Below are 27,660 nucleotides of genomic sequence, written 5' to 3' on the forward strand. Positions count from 1 at the left end.
CTGTCTTCCAGCTTCCATGTTATCGTAGGCTGCGTATGACCATGTGACTCATAGTCTGCCTGAATAGCCTCTACTGAATTCTGCTAGGGAACTTCCACCTTAACTTAATGGAGTGTTAAAATCCCAAAGCACTGGGTCTCCATTTAACCTGTGGTACTCTTCATTGGGCTCAATGTCCTGGGACTGTTTAGGCAGATGTAATTGATTCAGTTAGAAGCAGCTGTAGCTGGCATGTGGTCTCTCAGATTGCTAGCACCTGCTTGGGTATTTTTTTTTTTTAAGTTGTGTTTTTTGTTTGTTGAATAGAAGTGGTGCCAAAACCAGCGTTGGTCTTGGAGCTGATAAAGCATTAGAGGTCTGTATCTCACTCCCCTCCTAGTCTAGCCACCTCATTACTGGTGCCTGCTGTAATGTTGGTGGCAGTGAGCACAAACAGCTTTATGTCTCTCCTTCAAGCCAGTGCCCTGCTGCTACAGACTCTTCTTCATAATCAGTGAGACTTAATTGTGCTCAGGTGTGCAGAGTGTCTGTGCACTCCTTAGAAAAATGGGTAGCCCATGGTTTGCTGTATTGTATGCATGTACCAAATCTATCTACTGCTTAGTCCAACAGTAACTGCTGGCACAGCAACATTACTGTTCATGTCTAACAAATGACCACATATTCCCAGGATATGCTCTTCAATATTTGTTCCCTTCCTCTGGTGTAGTGTCCCTAGACATTGGTTAAAATGTTGCTTCTACAGTCAAATTTTAATAGGGTAAGATTTCAAAAGGGACTGTGAATCACTTGGTTGCCTTCCTGTATCATGTGATTTATCATAATCAAAGTTCAAATTAAACACGATGGTGCACTTGGTCAAGTACAGTAACGCACAGCAGTGTGGTTTTCAATATGATATTACAAGATGGCATATTGAAACATTAATTTTTCTAATATATCCCTCCACTGACTTCCTCTCACTTTGTGCATGAAGCTTATGCGCCTTTTCTCTTGTCTCTCTGCGGTCCCGCTGGAGAGATAAGGGCTGTATTAAGGTTCTTAATTCCATCTGTTTTTGTCTTCTCCATTTTCCCCACAGCTCATTTCTTGCTCTTTGCTTTCTCAAGTTTAGTTTCTGTTTCAAGACTGCAGTTCTGCACTTTGTCTTGAAAGGTGCCACTCCACTGTGGGGTTCTGACAGTGGAAAAGAGTGAATTTCTTAATACAGGTGTAATTATGAACTCCTACTTTTGTTTATTTGGAACAGCTTTAAAAGCTGCTATTGCATGCGATTAGAAGTCTAAAGCTGGTTTTCTTCTCTCCTTTTAACCTGCATCTCTCATATCAAATATGAGGAGGTGATGCAATGTGCCTGTGGATATCTGTGATAGAAGCAAAGTCCTTCCTTCTCTGGAATGGTCCATGGTTAAAGCGTCAGTCTATAGGTCTCTTCATTTTGGTGAGCTGAGACATTTGAGGGATCTAGTAGTGACTTCCCTCAGGGTCTGATATATGCTTCCCTTTCAGCAGGAGGGAAATGGCAGTTGAAACGTGTGAAGCATTTTTTCCCCCACTTTTTTGATGAGTGTAGCACAGAGCAGATGCTCCTCTTTGTTTTTAAAGCATAGAAGACAACTACTTCAGGTGTAGTGAAATTTACTTTTAAGTTATTTTTTGTGATTAGGTACAGGTAATACAGGGTAGTTTCTGTGAAAGTGGTGCTGCTGGACATCTTTGAACATTGCCAAGTAAAGGTACAAAGGAAGATGAATGCTAGAATTCCAGTTGACCCCAAATCACTTTTACAAATACAGTAAGATGGTGTCTCATCTTGATTCTTCTGATATCCTTGTGGTGATCTGTTGCATTTTGTTTGTTCGAGGGCTTGCTTTGTTTCCACCCATGTTCCCACTTTGCTACTCCATTCAGGCTACTCACTGAAAAATGCCTACCAATAAAAACATCGTTCACAGCGGTAGCACTTGTCTGGAGGTGGCCCAACTAACAAACAATGCTGGAGCCACCAATACGGGAGAAGCTAGCTGGTTCTTAATTTAAGCCTTAGTAATGACTGTGGCCCTCAAGATTTGGCTATGTTGCTGTAAAGCATTTTTGCTATTGGCAGCTACCCTTATGAGTAAAATGATGGACAATAAATATGAAGTATTTATTTCAGGAGTTTTGAGTGCCCAGCATTCTTGTTAAGATTAGTAGGAGTGTGGAAGGGAAGCTGTTCTTGAGATACAGCACCCATGGATTTGCATGTAAAGCACAATAGAAAATCAGAAAGTATTGTTTCAATGAAAAAAATATATTTTATTGGTAACAAAAATTAACAAATACAAAAAAAAAAAAAACAAACCAACACATGCAAAGGCTGAACGTGCAAGCAGCTGTCTTAGGATTTCTTGGTACCTTTCACAACTAGGCAGAACAGAAAAGCTTCTTCCACTCCTACAATTGTCTTGAAAATAAATATGATTTTAGGTCAGTAGCTATTGATAGCTGATACCTTATTCCCAAAACACTTTATTTCATGTATTAATACTTATTTACTGTTGTAGACACTAAATAATTGTGAATTCTACATTAAGGACAAATAGTACAAGAAAATAAACAGTTTTTATGTTCATATGAAATCTGCATGGCAAAGATGAAAAGTGTTTAATATTTTTTTTTTTCCCCAGCCTACTAACATCCTAGACACGTGAGTTACAAACTAAGTAGTGTTTACAGTGCTGAACTATCTTATATCTTTAATTTTAAGTTTTTAGTTTAGAGATTGTACATCCTTTACTTGGATACAGTTAGCTGATCAATCTTGTGTGTAGGATGCTTACTTTTTGCGTTCATGGTGTAGAGCACTTTCAAAATTAAGATATATTAGTGACTAGCACAGTTGGATGACAGAAAGGACAACAAAGGAAGTTAATAAATTGATAATGAAGTGGGATTATAGAGGATTGAGCATGGATATTAGAACTATTCCAGACTTAGTTCTTAATCACTACTACTCTGCTTTGATTCTGTCTATTGGCTTTCTAATGGCACCACCCTGAAATGTATTGTTGAGTTTTTGGAAGAAGACCACTCGACTTGTCACTTACTGGCAAGCATGTCTGCATCCTTGACAGAGGCCAGTGGGTTAAATGGATGACAGAGACAAGATTCTTCTGTTAGCCATGTGGTTGGTCCCTCTGGAAGACACTTAAAATAAGTTGACAAAAATATTTTGAAGCTTGCAGTACCCTGTCTGATCTATGTACAAAGATTTTGTTTTCTGGGCTTGTCATTCCATCAGCAAACTCCTACGAAATCAAGCAATCAGTGACGGATTTAACACCGAATTGAATATAGAAACTAACATATCATGATTCTGACTAACAAATAAAATCATGTAAGATAAAGTAATTTCAAGTACAGACAAAGAAGTGCTTGGGAACAGAGAGTCGGCTCTTAATCTCACTGACTGTTTTTGAGAAGGAATCCTAGCCTGTATCTCTCAGTCATGTCAACCAAGCAGGTTCTTGCCAGAAGAGTGAACTGTAACGTGTGCTGCACACAGCTCCTGGGCACTTCCCAGAGCTTCGTTCTCCCCATACGCTGTGCTTGACGACTGGACAGAAGGCTGTGCTGAGCTGAATTTTATTGTTCTGTTGCTCTCTATTTGCAATGCACACGATCAAGAATTCAATATGTCCCAGGAAACTTGTTTAACCTAATGAGAGCAAATGGCAATGGGTGTTCCTTACTTGGGACAACAGTGCCAACGTTTCTGCGGAATTGAGATGCATTTGGCTGGTTCCGGTGCTTCAAGTGGTTTTTAAACAGGTGTGTAATGGGTGCTGAATTCTGGAGCCTGCCTTTTTAATATGGAAGTTGCCAAATAAAGATCAACAGAAATAAAGATATCTATTGCAGGATAAATATTTTTCTTTGTATATTTATTCAGCATAATCTTTACCTTAAGTTGAGTCACAGGTGAATGGAGAGGTGTTCCTTCTCATAATTGAGAAAGTCCATTACAGAAAACAACAGGATGTCTAACAAGGTGTCCTAATTAAAATTACCCTGTAATTTGAGCAGAACATTCATTTATATGTAGCTAAGGTTGACCTAAAACCTATCCAAATCAGGAAGATGATTATACACTTTTTCCCATTGAAAATAGAACTTAGCATTCTGACACTAAACAGCACAATTCTGTTACTGTATTCAAGAGTAAGGGCTTTCTCTTCAGGGTTTTGTTGTTTTTTTTTTTTTTAAATCTTTTTACGAAAATGAGTTTCTCTCCTACCCCCTCACTTTGATAGCATTCACGTGTGGTTGCATTTCTGCAGTGTTTTGAAAGCAGTCCCGGTATTGCTCTGTGCGTGCTGCGAGCCAATCTGAAACCTTTGGTCGTGGTTAGTGTGCTGGTGAACTAATGAGCAACTGAGATAGCAGCTGCTTAGCAGGACTGATTGGCTCGGGCTCGACTTCACTATCTGCGACTACGCAGTTTGTGACTGGCTTGGTTTGCAAGCTGAGTAATTTTGTTATCTCGGGGAGTGTGGGCCTGCATACATAATCTGCGCTGTATACACGACTGGATAGATTTTAGTTACGTGTATAAAAATGACCTATTCATGCTCTAGCTATCATGTTTTAAAATACTGACGAGGCGAATTGTATTTAATATAATTTATCAAATCAAAGTGAATGCTTGAAAGAATTTGCTAGCTTCAGAAATATTGTTTGTATTTAGAAGGGAATTCTCAGCATCTTTAACTTGACAGAATTGTACAAGCTGCAACTTGTTGCTACCCAGGCACAAGCTGGTGGAATTCTTTGTGCTGTTCTGTTTTTCCCCATTTTCTACGCAGGCTGGGAAGGGGGAGGATTTTCAAAAACATTTGGCATGGGTCTGAACGTTCTGCTGATAGATTCTACTAGAACCATTTCCCCATAATTCTAGTGAAAAGAAAATCATGCTATTGCTCCTTTTTGATAATCCCACCCGTGAGGTCTAATGCAAAACGTAAGGAGACAGCTATGGCTGTTGAGCTGATGACTATCAGGTGTCCACACTGACTCTTTTAATTTTCTGAGCTACTGTGACTTCCAGTTACAGTGCATCCTCTATGGTTGTTAACTGACCGGTGAAGCTGTTTATTAGTGACTCCTTCTCCTGAAGAAATTGTAGATGATGGTGCTGGGTGATTATTTACTGCTATAGGATCTCTCTAGTGTAGAGATTAAATGCTCCAAATTGTCTGTTATCCTTAGAGCAAGCAAACTGAAATAAGAGATTTGGACTGCAGTGTCCTCTGTATTCATCTGAAACCCAGAGTTGTATCATGCAACTTCCTGAACAACTGGTAGGACGGAGTGACTTTGGAAATGGTGGTGGTTAGAAAGCTTAGATTCCACTCTGGCCAGAATTAATGCATGTACTTTGGGAAAAAATAGCAAAAGGGATACTTAATATCGTAACTGCAGAGATGTAAAAGAAAAGTCCTGCTCTTTATATCCAAATGTATTTTCTGAAGTCCTTGAAGGATTTTCAGGAGCTTCTGAATGTCCTGGTAACAGTGGCTCTTAATCGTGCGCTTTATCATTTGCCTTCGGCAAGAAAGCTCCATTCTTTCCTTTTCAATGTGGGACCTTGCCTTATTGCCTCAGGGAAGCATTACTGTAATGCATGTCACTTGAGGCTAATTCAATCTGCCACTTGGAAATTGCCCCTGGTGCAGATTGTAGCAGTGCACCATTATCTCAAGCTATTTTTCATCAAAGCAGAGTGTGTCTGTTCTGCATGATCTGTATAGCCCGTCAGTTTATTTTAGGTTAGCATGTGAGGTGATGGCTTTTCTTTAAACCTGTAAAACCATGATTGCTTTGGTTTTCAGCGATGTGATAGGAACCTTTCTTTTTACCAAAGCAGTCCGAGGCATCTCAAGAGGTAGGTTCATGGAAGCTTAAATTGACTGATGTTGAAGCCTCTCTTTTGATGTCCCTTTACGTGTACATTTTTGCAGACTCCTTAGCTGTAGCCCCAGAATTTTGTGACTGGAAGTTGAATTGTCTGGGAAAAAAAAAAAAAGAAAGAAGGAAAAAAGAAAAAAAATAAATTTCATTCGGTTGAAAGTTTTCTGGACCAGAAAATTATCTGATTCTGGCTCAAGGATGAGGTCAGGCATGTGTGTCAGAGGAAAGAGGCAAGAGAAGGGAAGGATTGTTGGAGCAATTTAAATTAACTGAAATTGGTACGATACTGGAAATAGTAACCCAGTGGTGTCAGCAGCATAAGCTGTAAATAGGGTATGTGACAGCTAAATGAACTTTGGCTTTGAAATTTACTTTCTTCACTGTTTGCTAAAACCTGTGTTTTGGTATGCATGATGAACTCTGAAGATGACACCTCAACCTTTCTATCCTTGGAAAAGGGAACATGTGAAGGCTTGATTAATTTCTTTTATGAGGTTTGGTTGCTGTACACCATTAGAAGCTGAACAGACAGGAGGGGGGAAAAAGGGAAGAAAACATTTTTGTAAACAGTAGGGAATTCTCCCCTTTGAAAAACAGCTACAACTTCATTAACATTTCAACCAGCTTTAAATTAAAATTTGTGTCTGCAAGTAATCTATAATGTATTTTGAGTGCCAGTGAGGTACATCAGGGAAGCGCTAGCGCAAGCTTCCTCTAGGTACAGCTTGCAGTGCAGATCTCCTGCCAGTGTTCCTGCGCCGCGAGGCCTCTGTGAGAAGGCCGGTCACCCCAACCCTGGGCCCGCTGCCTGGCCTGCACAGCCAGTGTGGCTGTGGTGAGCAGAACCGAGCAGATGATCGCTGAATGCAAAATAGCACACCTTGGGTGGTATCACAGTGAGGTGATGAAGCCAGCAGCTCTGCTACGCAGGCAGCAACAAATGGCAGGCGGTTCTGCATCTCTAGGTTTCGCACATTTGATGGGAAATGGGAATGTGCAGCACGCAGCTTGCAATCCTACTTTTTTTTTTTTCTTGCAGCACTTTTGTGTCACTTGCACGTGGATTAGAACTGCAGCCGTTCTCTGCAGTTTTTTTCTCCAACTGCAAAGTCTTTGGAGAAAAAGCTTTTGCTGATGTATCGTGCTTTTGATGGGCTTGTATTGGAGCTTCTGCCAAGTGTTTCTAAAACTTTTTGTCTTTTGCATTTGTGAGATCTTAAAGATCCTTTTCTTCTCTTCTTGTAGGGAACTAGAGGGCTTGACACATCCCTTGCATCTTCCATTTACTCTGACCACAGTCCCTCCCTGTTCTCACAAGTGGAGCTAAGCCCTGCTTCCCTTCCTCTTGATTCCCAGACAGCTACATGGTAAGTTTTCATTATCCCAGTACTTGTTGCCACAAGGTAAAATTCTGGCAGACTCACTCTAAAATCCATTAGCACTGGGCATTGAGGGCAGACTACTTCAAGCCCATCAGTGATCATTCAGTCCTGTTCCAGGCTGACTGTAGGAAAGGAAGATAGTATTGAATTAGCATTGGAGCTGAACTTCAGCATAGATTGTTATAGGAATAAAATATGAAGTAAAATATGTGACAGAATTAAATCCATCAGTTCTAATAAAGGAAACAGAAGAAAGCAAAGAAATCTTGGACCCTTAAATCCCATTAACCAGGCCAGAGAGAGAATGTGTTAAAAGAGAGCTGTGCTGTATCTTTTTTCATTGTTTGATGAAATAATCTTTTCTTACCCTTTAAGTGGTGTGTTTAAAAATCCTGGTATTTCTGAAACAAAGAGAATACACAGCCACCGAGCTAGCTGGTTTTTATACCTTCCTTTTCTGAGTATTGTCCTTCAGTACAATACAGAGCCATTTCTTTGTTCTCACAAGCTAGCAGTTAAATTGTATGTAAATGTATGCAAATTAGATGCTGTCTAATAAAGAGAGTCATTAGATGGAAGAAATATTTAGTTTAGGGGGGAAAAAAGAAAGAAAAGAAAGCAGGTGTATTTTGCAATAGAAAATGTAAGATTGCAAAACCCCCTCAAACTTTGGGTGAAGGCTTTTTGTAAAACCATTAAAACATTTTCTAAGACTTGCCCTATTCTTGGTCCTTTCTTCTATGCATTTTTATGTGTGTATGTGTGTATACTTCTGCGGCCTTTTCCATAGAACTCACATGGCTGTGCTGTGTGTATACGTACGTATTTGAAATGATATGTAAATACTGTATTCATAAATAGTGTTTATGGTTACTTTAAACCGTATAGCTATGAATTTACATGCATGTACTTTGTGTTAAGGTGTGTTTCTGATTTCTGAGTCTATACAGGTGGAATCCATGTGGTAAATTTTACTCTCATGGATTGATTTATTCATTATATGCCTTGGCTGTGTACATTATGCTCTCTAAATCATCTACATCAATTTTATAAGCCCCTCTCTTTTTTTTTTTTTCCTTAACTTTGTTCACTGAACCTCAATGTTGGGTATGTTTCCAGTCTTTTGCTAGAATTTCCTACCAAGTAATTCCTTTTTAAATATGGACCTGATTCAAGCCTAAAGTAGAGTGACTTTTCTGAATGTGACAAAGCTGCATCCTGGAGCACTAAAGTGCCAGGAACATGTCCTCAAAGGCTGGAGATCAGATCCCACGCCTATGGGTGGAGCACTCAGCATCCATCTATGCTCTGAAAGATTTATAATTGATGAACCTTACCACTTCTAAGGAGAAAATAATTAAGACTTTAATCTCTGTACCTTAGGATCTGTAGTTCTGATCTGTCAGTTCTGTCTGGAGAGAATAGCGTGCATAGATGACATGGCTCAATTATTATGAAGTCATTATTTTTTTTGTTTGTTTGTTTCTGATGGTCAGTTGTCATGATTCAGGATGGGGAGCCAATACCTGTACTTCGGGCATCTTTTTTCAGTTGCATTTTTGCAAGTCTGGAAGCCTTAAGACATATATGTATATGTGTATAAAATGTAAGTATATAAAAATAATGTTGTTTAAATATTTACATATAAAGCCAAGAGATTGGCTTTCTTCCCAGAATTACTGGAACTACCTTCCCCAGGAACATTTGGACTTGAAAAATCTCTACAGAAACACTTTTCTTCGAAAACTAAACAACTTGTGAAATGAGGGACTAGCTCTGCACCCTTAGCTGTTCATATTGGATCTGTTGTTTGGGGTGATGAAATGAGAGAGGGGAGTGACTCCTCTGCATGAGCAATACATTTCCAGTTAATTATGACAAGATGCTCTTTTATTACTCTCTCCGTCCACTTTCTTATTGATTTATTTTATGAGAGAATATTTATGAAAAAAAATGTATCTCAATAGGGATTTTTTTCATTGTTCTAGAACAGGTCCGTGCAGTGGAGTGCATCTGGGCCGCATTTTAGTCCAGAGGCAGCAGTTCCTGTCCAAGCAGCTGCAGTGCAGATGAACTGATCACTCAGAGCTTTACTCTCTGTTTACCCCTTGTCCAAACTGTATCTGTTGAGCTACCAGCAGAGAGACCACATTGTGAGTCTTCTGTCTGATGTGGAAGTGTAGACAGCATCATTGTAAGGATACTGTGGAAGATTGGCAATGAATATTTCACATACGGAAGAAGGATACCTTCATTCTGTTCAAGTTATTCTTCAATATGCATGGTATTCTTGGATAGGGACTATCCAATAATCTAGACAGGAGATGTAAGGTGAGGATGGGAGTGCAAGAAGAATCTGAGCTTTAATATGAAGGTGCTAGAGAAAGATAAAGTTAATAAAGTATGTCAAGACACATGGCATAGTGGTGAGAGAGAGGTATGAGGTAGCATCAGCAAACAGAAAATGTTAACGATTTGCTCACTTGGGACACTGCTGTTCTAGGTTATCTGGAAGCAACCTAGAGCTGAGTCACTAGTAATGCAGACATTTAACACAGATGTTTTGACACAGTTTGCAGTTTATACATGTAACTTCAGCTGCCTCTCAGAATCTGAAAACCTGTATTCTGAGACACTAACCAAGGATATTCCTACTGAAGGCAGGACAGGCTAGCTGTCGAAGACAGTACTTTGTCTCCCACAAGTAGATTCCTCAAGAAGAGCTCAAAACACCTAGGCAGACAAGAACATGTTCGTACAGGGGAAGAACAATGCAGGATTAGGTGCAGCAGTATGATTAACTCCATGTTCCTCTCCAGACTTCCTCTGTTTGATGACTATGGATACTTCCTACTTCCTAGGATACGTCTCTACCTTGCCCATCTTGATAATAAGGGTAATACAGGCTTCTGCATTCAAAATATATTGTGGGGATATATGGTATCCTGAGACATGTTGAAAAGGTGGAGCCAGCACTTTGAGGGAGGTGATCTTTGCCCTCTGCTCTGGTGAGACCACATCTGGAGTTATGCGTCCAGTTCTGTGCTCTCCAGTTCAAAAAGGACAGGGATCTCCTAGAAACAGTCCAGTGGAGGGTAATAAAGATGATTAAGGGCCTGGAGCATCTCCCATGTGAGGAAGGCATGAGACACCTTGGACTCTTCAGACTGGAGAAGGGAAGACAGGAAGGGGATCTTGTTATCTACAATGAGGGAGTCAAGTCAATAGGAGTGGACTCTTCAGTGGCAAGCAACAACAGAATAAGGGGCAACAGGCACAAACACAGACACAGGAAGTTCCGTATAAGCACAAGGAAGAACTTTACTGTCAGAGTGGCAGAGCACTGCATAGGCTGCTCAGAGAGATGTTAGAGTCTCCTTCCATGGAGATATTCAGGACCTGTCTGGACGCCCTCGTGTGCAAGCCATAGGGAATACTGCTTTAGCAGCGGGGCTGGATTCTATAATCTCTAAAGATCCCTTTCAATCCCTGCAATTCTGTGGTCCTCCTATTACATGTCTTCAGCAGTAGCACAGAGAGCTACAAGGAATCTGAAGTTGTGATGTGGAACGACCAGCATTTTCACTGACGATCTGAAAATAAATGATAATTTTTTAACTTGTATTCCTCAAGAGCTTGTGCCTCTTAAAGAAAAAAAAAGTTCTAAGAAATAATGTATGCCACAGTAAACTATTCCTAGAGCTAACGAACAGGCAATGGGACTAGCAGCTTTTGCTATTACCTACTGCTTATTATTGTTATTATTATTATTTCTTTTTAATTATGCAAAGTGCTAATCAGTTTGATTATGCACAGTGCTAATCAGGTTAATTATGCAAAGTGCTAATCAGTTGTTCTCTAAGCACATGAGGAGAGCAGAGGTGCTGGCAGTGAATGGTGGTTCTAGATGGGGGTAGTCACGGCAGTCATTCCTTATTAAAAGAGTAGGTGAGATGACAGGGGTTTTTACTTCCATTAAAAAATAAATAAAGAGAAGATAAAAGCAATGAGAGTGATAGTTCTGGTGGAGTAATGTCTTCTTTCACAGCAAGGCAGACTTTTATTCCAAGCTGGCTCACGCTGTTGGATAATTTCTGCTGGAGTTCGAGTGCACTGATTTGGGCAAATATATTGCAGAGGGGTCTTGTAATGGGTGCGATACAAGTACCCCCACTAGAGAAATTGAGATGCAAAACCAGAAAATCACAAATTAGAGGACTTTTTCAATCTAATGAGCACTCAACTTTTAGGAACTGGTAACTAGAACATCAACAATGTAACATGGATGGCACTTCTTCATGTATATGTAGGGTTGAATGTGTGAGTACTGATGTACTGCATGAACATTCAAATTGTATTTCAGTATAATACCTTTACCAACCATGGGAACATAGGGTGCCTTATCATTGGGAGTGTATGTTAAGCTGCCTTTTCTCTTTCTCCTTAGTGCTAAATTATAAATTAAAATTTTGTGTTCTGGCGAAATTGGATCTCTTCTCAATAAGCTGTGTTCTTCTGACAATTACTGAAGATTCAGTGTGCCCATTTTGCTGTGCTCAGTGTCTAATATCTAGCCACTATTTCTTATTTGATTGTGTTTCACTATTGGTGTGGGATACATAAGCACCACTTTTTACAGTTAGTAATGGAGATGACATTCCCAGAGCAGAGAGCTACTCGCTCATAAAAAGTCGTGGGTAAAGGATCGTAAGAGATGATTTTGAAGTCATTAAGAGAAAAGATTAGCATTCTGTAAGGGCTTCAGTGGTAGAAGGTTATTGCATCAAGTGCAAAAGAAGTTTTCCTTGAAAAAGAAATCATTGTGGATGGTTAGCTAAGGGAAGTCATGGAAAAATTTGAAGTATATTTAAGGTAAGAGGTGAAGCATCAATATACCTTAAACCAAAGCCTAAAAACTAATAATATTGCCTTCTTGGCATTGTGACTACTACATGAGACAGAAGACACTCAAAACAAGTTTACTTCCAAGTGTATGGGCACAATTGCTCATCTGTTTTCATAGGTTTATTCTGGTTTTAGAAAGCTAAACCAGTGGTCTACTCTCAAGTCCAGTACTCTGTAGTTGGAATAGAAGAGTATGTGATCTAAGTGCTCAAAAGGATGTGCACAAGAAGCTAAGGTCTCAAATCTGCAGATGCTTTTTTCTCTGGTTGGAATCCTCTGAAGCTAGTGCAAAGCTTTGCATACACTAATAGTGAATCAGTTTGCTGTTACTCAAGATGCTGCTCTAAAAGAGCTCAGCCTGTTAGCCTCAGGTCTGGATTTGATGTGTAGTAGCCCAAATTGCAAGCAGTTTCCATAGAACCACTATTCTGCTTTCATTTGTTGTCAGTGGCCCTGTTTCTGTTTACTTTTTCAGTACACTCTACTCCTCCCTCATCAGCTCTTTGATGAGACACAATGGGAGAATGTGTACAGTCAACCGTAGTTGGGGAAAAAACTCTGGCTTCTTCATGTGATCCCTTGGCATCATACAGCCTTCTGTGAGGCAGATCCTTGCTTTGATTGCTGTACCCAAAGAAATGCACAGTTGCACACAGATTTTTTTTTGGTTTGTATTTTTTTAATTATTATTTTTGCCTTTTGGAGGCTGGGCTCCAAAATTGCTCCCGGAAGAAGAGCGTTTGTTTGAAAAGTATTGTGCTGCTTCAGGCATGTTCTTTGTTATCAGCCAGATATTTTCAAATGGGAGTTTTACCCTTTGGAAATAAAATCTCACAGATTTTGTGCTAGTATTAGTTATTTCCCTATCTCCCCTATCTTCTACCAATTCAGAAGTTGTTGTATAGTTATAGGATACTTGCAAAGCCATTAGCATAAACCACACATTGTAGTATTTGTGTGGTACAACTGTAAATCTACCCGAAGCATAATCATAAGCTGTGTTGCATTCCTCTATTTCAGATGCCTGGGCTTCTGATGGATTGCAGAGCTAGTCAGAAAAAAACACATTCTGCTCCAATTTTTTATATTTTTTTTGTAACCCTGCTAAGTTGCATTATCTTACTCTGTTTCTCTTTTCCTTGATAGTGAAACATGGATAATGATACGGACCTAACATGGGATGTGGGAGGAGTGCTAGAAGGCAAATGTATTATTTGCAAAGTGCTTTGATATCTCTGGATTAAAGGAGTTATAGAAGTGTGATGTATTATGGAGAGTTATCTGTGTTATTATGGAGCATCAGCAAATCTTGTGATCTTGAGTAAATTTGTGCAAGATAACACAAAAATATTTTGTGTGTCTCCCTAAAAAATGAAGCAAGTGGATGGAGGAAGCTCAGTTGCCTTGGCGTTAGGATAATAGGTTAGCAACAAATGACAAAATCCAAGTAAAGAAGCTGTGCCTGTGATTTAAAAAACAGGTCTCAAGTGAATTGAGGATTCACCTGTCTGTATGTGTTGCTGCAAAACTCCTTTTGCATCTTCTTGAGGGCCTGACCTTCAGAGGTGCACACTAGCTGCTCTGTGGCTCACTAGAAGACGTCTGTTCATTGGCATTCACAGGACTGGGAGCTGAGGGGATTAATGACAAAAAGATCTAAAACATTCACTCTGACCTTTTAAAGTTACTGACCTGCATTCAGGTTACGAATGTACAGTGCTTCTCTCTCAAACTATAAAGGTTCTGAGTCAGTAACTCCATCAGGCTGGCACTTCCTTGTGCCCAGCTGCCTTGACTGGAACGTAGGAGCAAGAAAACTCACTGTGCACACGACTGTCTTATGGTGACACAAGTACGTGGAAGAAACCCCACTGACGTAAACTAACACACTGACACTGCTTGAAAAGTTGTTTTGAATGTCTTCTCCTATTGAGCTTATGCAACGGAGATTAGAAAAAAGCAACAAACCACAAAAAAACCACCATGTGTGGTGCAGCCATGCTGAGTATTTTTGCTCCTACAAATGTTTATACATTCTCTGGTGGTTGTTTGTATTGCTGTTTGTTGACTGTAAATTCCAGACCTAGATGTTTATAATGTATACATTTGTAGGAGAGGTGCATGTTGGGGAATATGGTGAAGGTAATACTTTTTATGAACACAACCAAATGAATAGTGGATGGGTTTTTTTCTACTTCCAATGTGGTGAATTAACCTTTGTGCTCACAGTGAAAGAGAAGGCTGCTGCAGTAGGAGCTGTAGTGAAGTGGGACATTTTCTGCCCAAATAAAGGCAGGGGGTTGCACAAGAAAGACCACCTCAGATCTGTCAGGTAGGAATCTAGTTAGGTTATCTTTGCTTCCAATTAATAATCAAGTCTGTCTTGCTCTCAGTTTCATTGGTGGTGATGATGAGGATGATGTGTTTTGTTTGTTGATGACAAAATTACTAATTGCAGAGACCTCTGTAACCCCTCTGCTTTGGCTCAGTTTCTCTCCCTGGCCTTTCAGCAAACTTTCCTCTCTTTCACAACTGCTGTTGTCAGCATCTCAGTATCTTGAGTAGTGGGAGTGTGTAGAAAATTTGGGGAGCCGATGAATGCATTTCTGTCCTCTAAACTGAATGGGCATAGCTTCCGAAACATAACATTACATTAAGGAAGTGTTCAGCTTAATCAGTCTGCATTTTTTGGATGAGATGTGATTTTTTTCCTTCAACTCCTGTTTCTGTTGTATTTGTACAAGTCAAAATGATAAGTTTCTGATGCTCCAAACTGCTTAAAGCCTACGTGATGCTTTCCTTTTTGCTCCATCTCATGCATGTTCTCTCCTTTTGTTAGAGGCAGTTGCTGTTATAGCAGCCTCTCTCATTTGCTTAGAAGTTTGACTGAGTTTTAACCATTTGTAGTTAATGTTATTAGCTTTAAACGTAACTTTCAGTGAGGACTTCCAGTATGAGCTCACTGTTCAGAGGTCTGATACCAGTCATTTTGCCCTTTCTAAAATAGTATAATAGCACCTTGTAAGACTTCTTAGACCTTCATGGTTTGTTCAAAATGAAGCTTTGAAAAGAATCAATGACCTTTGTGTCGTTTTTTTTTTTCCCCCTTTCTTGTCAGTTGTGCATCTTGCAACCCTGATAATAGCTGTTTTGTGAAAATAAGGAGGTTTCTACTACCATTATCAGTTTCTTAATGAACTTGACAGAAGGAGGTCTGTCAGGGGAGTCTTAAGGCTGTCAACCTGTTGATGGTCACAGAGCACTGATATGTCAGAGTATAGTACATTCTCTTTTTCAGTTATGTACTTAAAAATCCAGGGAATTAAATGCACTAGCTAAGCAATGTGAAAGAGTATTTCACTTATCTGAAGTCAAATCTGTGAATGCTAGATTTGAAGCTGACTGAGCAGCCTTAATTTGACTTCCCTCTGCTTTTGCGCTCATTAATTATGTGATCGCGTTCTGTTTTCTGTGGGAACCAGTCTTCTCTTACTACACCTAATGGACGTGGCTGAGAAAGAATATAGGTTCCTTAATGGGAGGCTGTTTTCTGTAAGATCAATTGCCTTGCTGCAAACATTGAAAAATGCTTAATAAATGAGGCAGGAGAAAGCTGAGAAAGAACAGATTCTTAAGTTATGGTGCATTTGCATATGCTTGAAGAAAAAGTGCTTGAATTGAGTTGCTTATAAAATCAGACACCTATAGGTGGGCTACAAATAAACCTAGTGTTTCTGCGTTCTCTTACGAGTACACTGGGGCTCCTTTTAACTCTTTTACTTCAATCCTTTTAAAACATTCTGTTTGTTTCCCTAAGATGTGGGGGGGGGGGGGAAGAGGTAGTAGCAGCCTGCAAGGTGATTGTGTACCTGCAAAATGAGAGAGAAGGTAAATGACACTCCCTTGCCAAAATAGCAGTTCCCAAGATTTTGGCTTTCATTCTGTAGAAAATACACTATGTTTCACGTTACTAAGAAAAGTGGGCACAACTCTCTCTTCCTGACACTTCAACAGTTGTGTTGGCGATGCTGCTCTATGCAGAACTGGGCCAGGTTAGTTCTCTAAGCACTGGGAATTCAGCTGTTTTCTTGTGCATTCTTCTTTTCATATTTTATTACCATAAGGAGAACACAAAGAGTGCTTGTTTCTTTCCTTCTCTCTTTTTTTTTTCTCTCTAGTTGACACAATCAGTGTTATTTGAAGGAAAAAAAAATTGCACTCAGAATGGGAAATAGGGTGGGAAAATGTAATAGGATCTGCAAATCTTTTCTGTGTTGTCTGAGTAAATGGGAGCTGATGAGAGATGCAGCACAATGAGGGCTAGGGAATGCTAACTGAACTGGTATATAAAGATTGTTTCATTTTGCTTCATTTCGTTTTACTGTATTGAATTTGAAAAGGAAAATTGCGACGGACATGAAAGTTTGCAGTGGAAACACCTTGGGTTGCTGTACCCTTGACATGAACCTGGGCAAACATGAAAATGAATGTTAAATAAAGTGGTGCATGAATTTCGTAGGTGTGCTTCTGAAGCTGCTTTTTGGAGAATGCCTTTCCAGAAGCAGCAACTCTGCCTTTGGGTTATTGTGCCGTTTCCGTTCTTAATCTTTTATTGTCCACTTAAGTTACCAATTAAGGAAAGGTTTGAGGTTTTTGGTATCCTTCTGTTTTGTTTTTCTTTCTTTTAATGAGCCAAGACCGTGCTGATTCCCAGACATGTATTTTGCAGGATTATATGAAGGCATCATTTTTTTTTTTTTCATGCAGGCTTTCAGGAAGACAAGAATGGGATTCTTTACCCTTTTTTACCCATATGTAAGGTTCATCTTGAATTTCTAAATGAATTTAATGCAGGCTAGGGCAGAACTTTGAGAAATTCAGCCCTGGGTGTGATACTACTACAGCGATGCACTCATCACTGGACAAATTTTACTTTTTGTGTTAAAAGCTGTAGTGTTTTTATCTAACTGGAGTGGGTGCACATTGCTTGCTGACGGGAAGAGCTGTAGTTAAAATCATATGCAAGTCAGTTCAGTCTGAAAAGTTGTCTTTTGCATACTATTATGCTGCTTTAGGGATGGATGATTTTGAAAAAACCTGTGAGGGTAGCATTTTTGGTTTTTTTTCTAAGTCAAAATCTGTCGTGGAGGTCTGAAATAAGGTAGCATGAACAGCAAATATTTCTGCATAAAATTTCCAACAGCACAGATTATAAGATTTGAGTCTTATTTAGGAGCCACAACTCTGTGAAATATCTTTGATGATAAAGCATTTAAAGATAAAGCCTTTTTTTTTTTTTCTTTTTTCCTCACAGATCTGTTTTTAAATAAGTGAATCAGTGTTCAGAATTAGGATTCAGCACTCTGGCTTCAGAGTCCACCTGATGCGATCCCAAGGCAGGTCCATGTCATGAGCAGATTTAAGCTGTTGCCTTAAAAAAAATTAAAAAAAAATTAAAAAAAAAAATCAAAAAAAAATTAAGTAATTTTATGAGATAGTCATGCTTGGCAAGTATTTACCTGGTGATCAGTTTGTTTTTGATGCTGATTTCCTTACCAGTGTCCCCAAGGCTGAAGTAGCATTGGTGAGCAAGGAAAGAGAACTAAAGGGGATTGATTTTGCTTTTCTTCCAGAAAAAAAGAATGATTTAATGGTATTGTGTAGTAAAGTTTCTGCCACTCTGATGGCAAGGGAGAGATTGTGTTATTTTTATGTATCCTTCTCGTAGCCATCACTAGACAATGCCACTCCCTTGTTGGCTGAGGTCAGGCAAAGGGCAGAGGTATCTATAGGGAAATGACTCTTTCTGGGTGAGACTCATTCCAAAGAGCATCTCTTGAACTCGGTATCTAAAATCTGTGTGTCATCAAGTGCCATGGATTCATCTGGCCTATTTTGCTTCCTTTTTCCCTGGTTGCAGTTTTGAAAGTGGAAGGATTTCCCACTCTATAGACATGAACAGTTAAATCTTGGACACCAGAAGAAGAGTGAGGAAAAAAGTTCTCCTCTTCTCTGTGAGTGAGTATCCCATGGAAGAGGAGGCAGTGTTCCCACTGTGATGAGTAGGTGTAATGGCTAGACAGCTGTAGGGACAGGTCTGAGAATTTAAAAGCTTGCTGAAATCCAAAGAGGTTTGGTGTTTCTTAGGGGGTGGGATGAAGAAAAATGCTGTGTAGCAACCAATCTTTTCTACCAATTATTTTAGTCCAAATCTTTATCCTGTGCAGTCTGAATAGCTATCCTATTTCATATCCAACAGTAATTCAAGGAATATTCTTTTTAGCAGAATAAACAAATTTTTTTCTGCTTGACATGGAAATGCTTGTACTAGTAAATTTCCCAGGCAGCTTATTCTCCCCTCCCCCCAATATTGTTTTGTCTGATTATACAACCTTGAAAGTTTAAAATCGACTGGTTTACTGTAAGAAGCATTAAGTAAATGCAATCTCTCTGTTTTTAATAACACTAGCTCAAATTTCATGTGAGATCACACTAGTCCTCCAGTGTAATTAAGTTTATAGTTTTCTTATGCACTTCAAATGCCTGTGATGTGCAGTTAATAGTATTTTTCAGACAAGTATTAGGACACCTCAGCAGCGATGCCAATGTGGGCTGGTGTCTATCAGCAGTGCAGACACCACAAAGTAATGGAAATTGCAAGACACTCTGCTATAATTTGTCTAAAAATATGCATGACAGCAAAGCTTTTTTTTTTTTTTTTTTTTTTTATACCTGAGTTGAGAAAGTGGTAAGGCTCTGAAATAGAGTGAAGCTTCATAAATGAGTTGGACATGAAACAAGATTTTCAAGTTTGGCTTGAAGTCCAGCATTTATTGAGTCTGAATTATCTGAAGTATGGCTGAATATCAGAGATGTTCTGCATCTTGGATTTTGTATCATGACTGTACCAGAAATATGATTTCTGCTTCATAAATTTTAACTTTAAGGTGATAGAAAGCTGTATAGAGAATTTTGGAATAAAATTTCTATGAACTTTTCCTCAACAAGTATATATATGTATGTGTGTGTATATATATATATATATATTTAAACATATAAAAGAATCAATATATTCAGCACAAAGGCATTCTTTTCTATTTCTAAAGAAACAAAATTATACTAAAGATACTTAAGTACTCCAGTGAAATGGACTGAAGTTATTGAAACAAAAAAAAAGAATGTTGTTTTTCTTCCCCCCCCCCCCAACCCCCCATTAAAGCAGTTTGATTTTTATTTTCAAATACTTTGAATGATAAAGGCCAACAGTTGAAATTTTAAGGAGCTTTTTTGTTGTTGATGTTACTCCAAACTGGCACACTTGTCGAATGCTGTGCGTTACAGTCATACTCTGGACACGGAATTGGATTTGAGCCTGCAGCGTGTGCCACGGTGCTGTACCTTAGAAGAACACCCGATTGTTCTGGTATCTTGGAAGGTCTGGGTCTAAGTCTACAGCACCAGGGATGTGGGAGTTGTGAGACCCCCATGCACTTGGTTGTGCGTAGAAATGTTGGAACTGAGCTCCTGGTCATCTTCTGAAATGATTGCCTCTGTTATATCAGGGCTTTGAGGAGTCTCTGTATTCATGCTAAAGTTCACACTGATAAACACACTCTCCTCCTCCAGCAAGCTGGAGTAGAGCTTGTTTCGGCAAAGTTTTTAAAGGCATAGCTAAGACCAATAGCTAGTGTGTGGGGCAGCTTCTCAGTGGCTGCCTTTTAAGTTCATGAGCTAACTCCTATGCAATGCTTAGGCAAGCTGTGTGTTGTGGGGACTGCAGATCTGTGTAATCTCTGGCAAGGAGCCATAAACTAGCCGTTCCCTTCCTTTCCTGAAACAGCACATGCAAATGCTATCCAACTGTTTATTTTGTTCATGCAAATTTTTGCCCATGCAAATTTAAGCTGCAGGTTTTATTCGTTACACGTAAAGAGGCTGGAATGTTCTTTGAAATGGGGAATAATAACAGCGAGAGTTAAGCAGCACCGTCTCTTTCTGTTTTCTCCTTAATCAAAGTAACGTGGCACAGACTTCAGTGAGGCTGCTACTTCAGTGAGGACTGCAGGATTTGGCCCAACAGGTATTAACCCATATCAATCTTCCGGGGAGCTTTCTTTGCCTGGTGTCTGTGGTGTCTGCCTTTTAGGAGGACTGCTGGGGGCAGGGAACGAAGCGAATAGGACAGGCTATTGGAGAACCTGCTGTGGCATCAACTGCCCATCGCTGGCTGGGAACTGTGAGCTGACATTTGAGAGAACATGCTTTATATGAGAAAGTGATGAGTGAATAGAAATTAAAACAAAAGGATTGAAAACAGAGCTGTAATCAATCTATCCCAGTATCTCAATAAACCAGGGACATTTTTTTCACAGCAAATTTGGGGCAGATATCAGGGCAAGTGCCACAGTGCCAGGGTCTTCCCCCTCTTTCCCTCCCCTTACATTGTATCTACATTTGGAAGGTGGATGGTGCTGACTCATAAATTAAATTGGAGTAGTACATACAGTGTATATATATTTCTGTCACTTTGTCTCAAATTAAACAGGAACCTTCTCCCCTGACAAGATGATAGAAAAGTTAATTGCTCGCCCTGGCTTTAAATTGGAATTTGAATTTGCAAAATGCTAAAGGTTTATGAGATCTAAATCATGAGGAGCTTAAATTACATTCCTGTGATAAAATATTAATAAATCAATTAAAACATAAGCCGAGTATAATATTACTTTTTTTGTAGGAACCTCGAACACAATAATTCATTAGAGTGTGCAGTAACAATTATTGTATCTTTTTTAATTTTCTTTTTTATTAGGTTTTTTTTTTTTTTCTTCTTTTTTTTTTTAATGGGGGAAACAGCAACATCAGATGGGAAAGCACCACACAATGGTGGAATATTATCCTGATACCACATCTAGCCATCTCCTAGTAACAATGCACATGCTTACAGAAGCATCTAAGCACCCCTCACTACATACATTATACTGTGGCTCCCACATAAAAAGATGCATCCCCTAAAAGTCAGAGGCTATTTCCCCCTTTTGCAGTGTGGAAAAGAAGGGTGGCTGTATAGAAAAAAGGGAAGTGATCATACTGCTCCTGCTTTTTTTCCTTTTTCTTTTTCCAGACTCTTTCCTTACCATTTTATTATTCTCTTCCCATTTTCCTTTCCCTTCCTGGGTCTGAGATCGGTAAGATTTCAGTGTAAAAAAACTGAAAAAATGCACAGGTTTTTCTGTAAAGCTGGCCTGAGTTTCGTGCAGGGGAAGCCTAGGCTGCAATGGATTTTGTTACTAGCTTTTCAGTTACATTACGAACAGCTCTCACAGCTCTAATCTTTACATAACCCATTTCTGCGTACTATATAAAGAGCACTTCAGGCACAGTATGAAACTTAGTTATTATTTGAGGAAGGCGGTGTTATGCTAGCTCAGCATGCATTTCTTATATGCAAACATTAATACACAAGGAATGCAATTATTATATATACCTGCACACCTCTAGTGCCTGTCAAGGTGCGGATTCCTTAGTCAAGTGCTTTTTACCTTCTGAGAAATGACTGGACTGCACGGTTTATCCAACTCTGCTTGGTAAAGGGTCTAATTGCTATCATTACATTATTTGTGTTGCATTCTTGAAATGTTATTTAGTACAAATTACATGGTAGTGCCAAATTGGCAGCTCAGCGGACTGATGCCTGCTGCATACATTCATAGCGTAGGTGCTGTGGACCCTGCCTGCCCAGTGCCCAGGCATTGTTAGTGCTGGCAAATTGACCACGTAGCCCCCTGGTTTTGCTCATGTGGGCTGTTGGACTTCTCCTTGGTGCGCTTTCTCCTCCCTCTGTGTGGAGGCAGAAGTGTTTCTGACTAGATGAGAGAGATTGAGCAGAAGCTCACGTTGGGCTCTGCGCTTAGGGCAAGCAGCCTGTGGAGGAGGCCTACGGATGAGAAGGAAGGAGTGCATAGCTGCTTCCCTCTCTCATGCTGTCCCTCTGCCTGCTAGCAGCCTGCAGCCATCTCGCTTCCAGCAGCGGGGCAGCTGCTGTTGGCCAGCTGAAGGCAGTTAGGGATGGAGTACGCAGCCAGAGGAGATCCAGGAGCAGGTGGCTGTTGCTCCTGGCCACCTGTCTAAGGAATGCTTTCTGGTGCTGCCCTGAAGCCATGCAGGCACTGGTTTGCCCTAGGCATGGGATTCCACACAACACTCAAGGCCATCCCTGTGGGGAGAAGGGAACTGGGCGTTCTGGAATCTACCTTACTATGCTCCTGCCTGTCCTTGCCTGGGGGTGACTTCATCTGGTAATTAACCTCAAGTTTCTACAGACTTCTCCATTTGCTGTCCCTCTGCTGACGAGGCCAGTTGGAGTCTGTTGTAATGACACAAGCTATAATAAAACTTTGTGTTTCTGAGCACACGTACTGTGTCACTACTGCTAAGCTGTTCATCAATATTGAAGACCCACTTGTTAGTTTTCATATCTATTGCTTTTCATTATCCTTTTTTTAAAAGGGGACAAGGAAAAAGTTGTTTCCCACCAGTTGTCAGGGCAGCACAGCAGGCAAGTAGTGAAGATCCCATTAGCCTGTATGTTTTCCAGCAGCCCACCCTCTGAACCTCGCCAGAATCGGAGGAATGCCAAAGATAACTAGTCCTGTCCACAGGAAAGTAGAAGGAGATTGTTTAAGCTTGTTTTTTGTAGACCATTGAACAGCTATCATGTATGATTAGGTTTTTGTGTTTACTGTGAGTAACACTGTGTGAGCTAGCATTTAAATACAAAGCTATAACTGAGGGCTTGCTATCACTAGAATGGTCTGATCTTTATTATGATTTCTTTAGCAGTAAACTATTGAGATCTCACCTGGTGTTGACTCACCGCATATGATAATTACATGTACTCAATAGTTTCCATACTTCACAACTACTGGGTTAGAGTGTGGCTGAATCTTTGTGAGCATTTCTGTAATTTTTTTTTTAATTGATTAGTGGAAGTTGATGTGGGTGTAGGGAGATGTTGCAGACTTTTCTTGCATACAGAGATGATTTCTAACAGTAGGTAATGGAACTTTTAATGCCAACTTCTTTGTCAGTGATATCTTTCTGCTCATGAAAGGACTTGCAGTAGGACAGCGCTTTCTTGTGTCATGCCATCTTTGCTGGGTAGAAAACAGACTGGATACTTGAAAAGATGAGTTGATGTTTATGTATCAGCCCCTAAAATGGAAAGGAAGGGCACGAACTGGTCAGTGACAGTGCAGATGATAGACTGTACAGCTTTGTCCCATCACAGTTGGTTTTTTGCTTCTGCCTTGGGAAGACTTCCATCCTTCTGGATGGCAGCTTTTGTCGGTTTCTGTGTCTGCTGGGGGCACTGAGGAGCACCGAGACTACGGTAAACACGATTTGGCTCCCGAGCGCTCATAATCAGGCTTACTTGTGCTGAGACAGAGATTGTTCTATTGCAGTGCCAGGCCTCTAGCAATACCAACTGTTAAATAATAAACAGGCCCTGCTTCTTGGCAGCGCCTGCCTGCCCTGCTGCCCTCGCCAAACGCTGCGCTTGTTTCTGGGCCTACCTGCCCACCTGCCTCCTGAAGCGCAGCCCTGGCGTTTGGTGTAGGTGGAAGCGGTGCAGAGACATCATTCTGTGTCTAATCTGCTTACTTTATTATTCTTCTAGGACCTCAGGTGATATAGCAAACATGCAGTGCTTTGGCAGCACTAACAATGGCTTTGCTGACATTCTAGATAATATTACAGACTTTACCTGATGCATGGGATGTTTTTCTTCTCTCTGTTCATCTGCCTGTTCTTTAAGTTGTTTTTTTTTGGTTTTTTTTTTTTGGGGGGGGGGGGGAGAGGAATGGAATATTAGGGCTACTGGGAAGGACTAATTGCTCCTTAATCAGCTTTGTTTTTTCCTGTGAATCAAAAATAAAGTGGCTTGTTCTCCTGGTGACAGAATGGTGTTTGTCATCTTACTACATTGAAAAGTATTACCTAACCCTTTTCCTGTTCTTTATGATTAGAACGGGCACTGGAATGAAGAACTTTTATTTTTTTTTTTTTTCCTTTGCGAATTAAGGGATTCCATTGTGAAAAACAAGTCTGCCAGTGGGGGAGAAAAAATATTGCATCCAACAAGCCCGTATTCTTCTATTTTGGGGATTTTTGTAGTTTTCCTTTAATTTTGTTCTTACTGTGTACATGGTGCACGTGGAAGACGGTATGTCCTATTTTATGCAGAGGAGAAGTTTGAGAGCTTGGAGATAAGTTAAGAAAAATATTATGATATTGTGAAGAGGAAGAGATTATATTGCAGAGTTAAAATATAACTGCATGAATAGATTAGAATGTACATATTAATTTCCCCTTCGTTCTCTAAAACCTTGAGTGGAACACAAGCCAGAATTTTCACTTGGTGGGATAATGATATATATTTTTTTTAAATCCATCTATGAAATGAATTTTAAACATAATCTTATTTTTCCCTCATATAATTAAAAATTGCTACATTTTCAGTCAGCTGAAAACTTTTTATGTTTTTGCACATGTAGCTCATCTCTGAAGGAATTTTCTGAACTGTAGATTAACCATGGCATGGATGCTGAGGAAAAAAATTCCTTTTTTTTTTTTCCCCCCAACAAATTTTCACTATGAAAACTAGTATTTCCTGAAAGTCTGGAGGGAATTCTATCATATGATTTCCTGTCAGCTCCATTTGAAACTCCACCCTCCTATGGTAATTGTGGCAGGTGGCAAGTAGAGGGAAGCAAATGTAATTAGTAACCAGACCTGGGAGCATTGCCCTGTCACTAGGTTTTCCTAGCAGCGCATTGCTTTGCCATTACACATCTCAGAACTCTTCGAAGCCTTTGCATTATCTGTGTTGAGTTTAAAATAAATGCATGAGGGTAAGGTCTGTGGATCACTGATGCTAATCTCTCTTAAAATATGGAATGCTTTATATCCATATTGATTATGGATATTGAAAATGGATATCTATAACTAGAGATGTGTATAACAGGTAAATAAATATGACTGTCAAAGGTCAATCACCGAGTCATGTTAAATGCTATAGGATAAGATGGCAAAACTCAAGCTTAATGGAATTTTCAAAATGCCTAAATGTCTTACTGTGATACATTTGAGCATTTCTGATTTTTTTTTTAATTATTATTATATGTGTGTTTATTTGTTTTTAATAATCCCTAGAGCATTTGGCTGTTTGATGTGATCTATGTTGAGACTTCAGCAAAGTCTTGTACTATGTGTCATTTACTTGAGTAGGAGCAGGTCTTTATGGACGATCATTTGATTTATTCTTAATGGGTATAAGTTGGAGTTCGGTGCTTGTGAACGTCTTCGGAATATGGGAGAAAGAGTAGGTAATGAAATTCTTGGTTGAGCTTTTTTTCTGAAATGTGTAAAATTTGCATAGTTTGAGACTTCTTTTTTTTCGTAAGAATGTTGAAGCAATGCCAACAGATAATTTTTAGGAGGCTAAATCAGGGCAGCTACAGGTATGCAGGGAGAGGCACTCAGGAGATTAATGAAGCGCCTTTGCAGCTGCTATTGTAGAAGCTGGAAACCTTGTTTCATTAAGCAGAAAAATAAACTACAGAAACAGAAGACTCCCTCTCCTTCTTTCTGAAAGTGTTTCCTTTTTTAAAATGCACATTTTACTCCAGTGGGAAGAGTCTTTTCTTACTGCTGACACACTCCTTAAATCATATTGTTTTCAGGCAGTAGATAAGAGTGAGTGGATGAGTGACATTTGCTGGTAACTGTAACTAAAACATAGTTTTAGTGACATCAAAAAAAAGCTATTGCATTTATGAGCTGAACCATTTACTGCAGGTAGAAGGGAAAATTCAAAACTGGAGTTAGCAACAGAACCTCTCTTATTTCTTGCACTGCCTGTAGCTGTCCCATCTTAGGATGGGATTTATTTTAAAAATGTATTTCATCCAAAGAGGTGTCTGCTGAGTAACTGGTCAAGAGAATTGCTTCTACTAAATATAGGCTGCAGGGAGCTGTAGAAGAGGTTCAGTAGGTGGTGCTGTTCCCTTGAAGCCAGTTCTGATGCTGGGCCTGGAAGAATGTACAAGGGGTACATATTCCAAAGATCCAGCCTTCAGGTAGAACCTGAAAAGCTAGCAATTTATTGCCATAAAAACCTTGCTTATGCTTTTTGTTAGCTGTAGTCGTGTTGGAGGCATATTTAAACTTTTGGGATAATGGGGATGGGAAATAACAGTACAGGATAAAATGCAGTGCTATCTGATATGTACTTGAACTTGAAGCTTGAAGAAAGTTTCATGGTCCATGAGTTCTAGGAGTTGTAACTGGGAGAGGAGGGAAAAAGAAAAGGAAACAAAAAAAGAAAGAAAGGTTGAGTGTAACAAACCGGTGACTATGAATTGAGAGATTTTTCGTAGTTGTGTGGAAAGCATTCTTTCAGGTTGCACTGGATTTGGCCAAGAACAAGACAGGGTTGAATCTAGAAGCAGGCCCAGTGAGAAAAGCAAACATTCCAGAGCTAGGAGTTGTTTGACTGTGAACTCTCAGCGATGGCTTTTCACTGAGCTATGTGCGAGTGGAATAAATAAGAAAGAAAGCAGTGCATTTTTCAGAAGATATGACCAGTATATTTCCAAGCTGTCTCCAGGTATTAGAATTCTTTCTCTCAGAAATCTTCAGAATTATCAAAACTGGTTGTACAGTGCTGGATGTATGCATATCTTTTGTGATAGTACCCCTTTGTTAAGGTTGTTCAGAAAGAATGTTCTAATTAGTTTTGGAGGTAACATAAAATGTAACACCAGAAACTTACTTTTATATGGTTTGAGGTTAGAAAGGACCATTGGATCATCTGTTTTGACATTTTCTGTGTCACAAGCTGTTATTTTTGCCCAGTCATCCCTATTTTGAACATGGTTATGCAGAGACAGCATCTCTCCGTCTTGAAGCTATCAGGAGGTTAAAGCTCCTCCCTTCCATTGGTAATTTTGTTCCAGTGGCTAATTCTTTTGCTGTTTAAAAATGTGGGATTCGTTTCTGGTTTGATTTGACTTTTTCTTTCTTTCTTTCTTTCTTGGCATCACGTTCCAGACTTTGGTTCTTGTTATGCCTTTCTTCACCCGATTGAAGATCCCTTCAGAAAACAATGCAAAAAAGAAAAGTAAGAATGCCTTCCCAAACTTACCCACTACCTCCTGTTTATGCCTCCAGGGATTGCGTTAGCTGTGTTCGCCACACTGCACTGGGTGTTCTTCTGCAGTTGTTTACTTGCTGTGACCTCGAACTCTTTTTCAGAATCACTCTTTTCCAGGATGTCCCCACACCCAATCCTGTAGATACAACATTCCCCTTTTTCTTTAGCATGTGCCATGCTAAATAGCGTTTCAGTTGAAGGAACTGC

General features: G+C 39.7%; 1 protein-coding gene across 23 annotated transcripts in view; it reads left to right on the forward strand.

Annotated features, from left to right (window-relative positions):
• ZBTB20 (zinc finger and BTB domain containing 20) overlaps positions 1–27,660 on the forward strand; it is a 466,833-nt gene that overhangs the window by 85,083 nt on the left and 354,090 nt on the right. For 18 of the 23 annotated variants that reach the window (XR_008211397.1, XR_008211398.1, XR_008211401.1 and 15 more), the window contains one exon: positions 7,198–7,319. The exons of 4 other annotated variants lie outside the window; for them this stretch is intronic. The gene's annotated coding sequence lies outside the window, so the exon portion shown is untranslated. Of the gene's footprint in view, positions 1–7,197; positions 7,320–20,255; positions 20,320–27,660 lie in introns of all 23 variants that reach the window. One more of the 23 variants, XM_052704441.1, reaches the window with a different exon arrangement.

The sequence above is a fragment of the Tympanuchus pallidicinctus genome, unplaced genomic scaffold (genome assembly GCF_026119805.1).
Source record: "Tympanuchus pallidicinctus isolate F22 unplaced genomic scaffold, pur_lepc_1.0 scaffold10, whole genome shotgun sequence".
Classification (NCBI taxonomy): domain Eukaryota; kingdom Metazoa; phylum Chordata; class Aves; order Galliformes; family Phasianidae; genus Tympanuchus; species Tympanuchus pallidicinctus.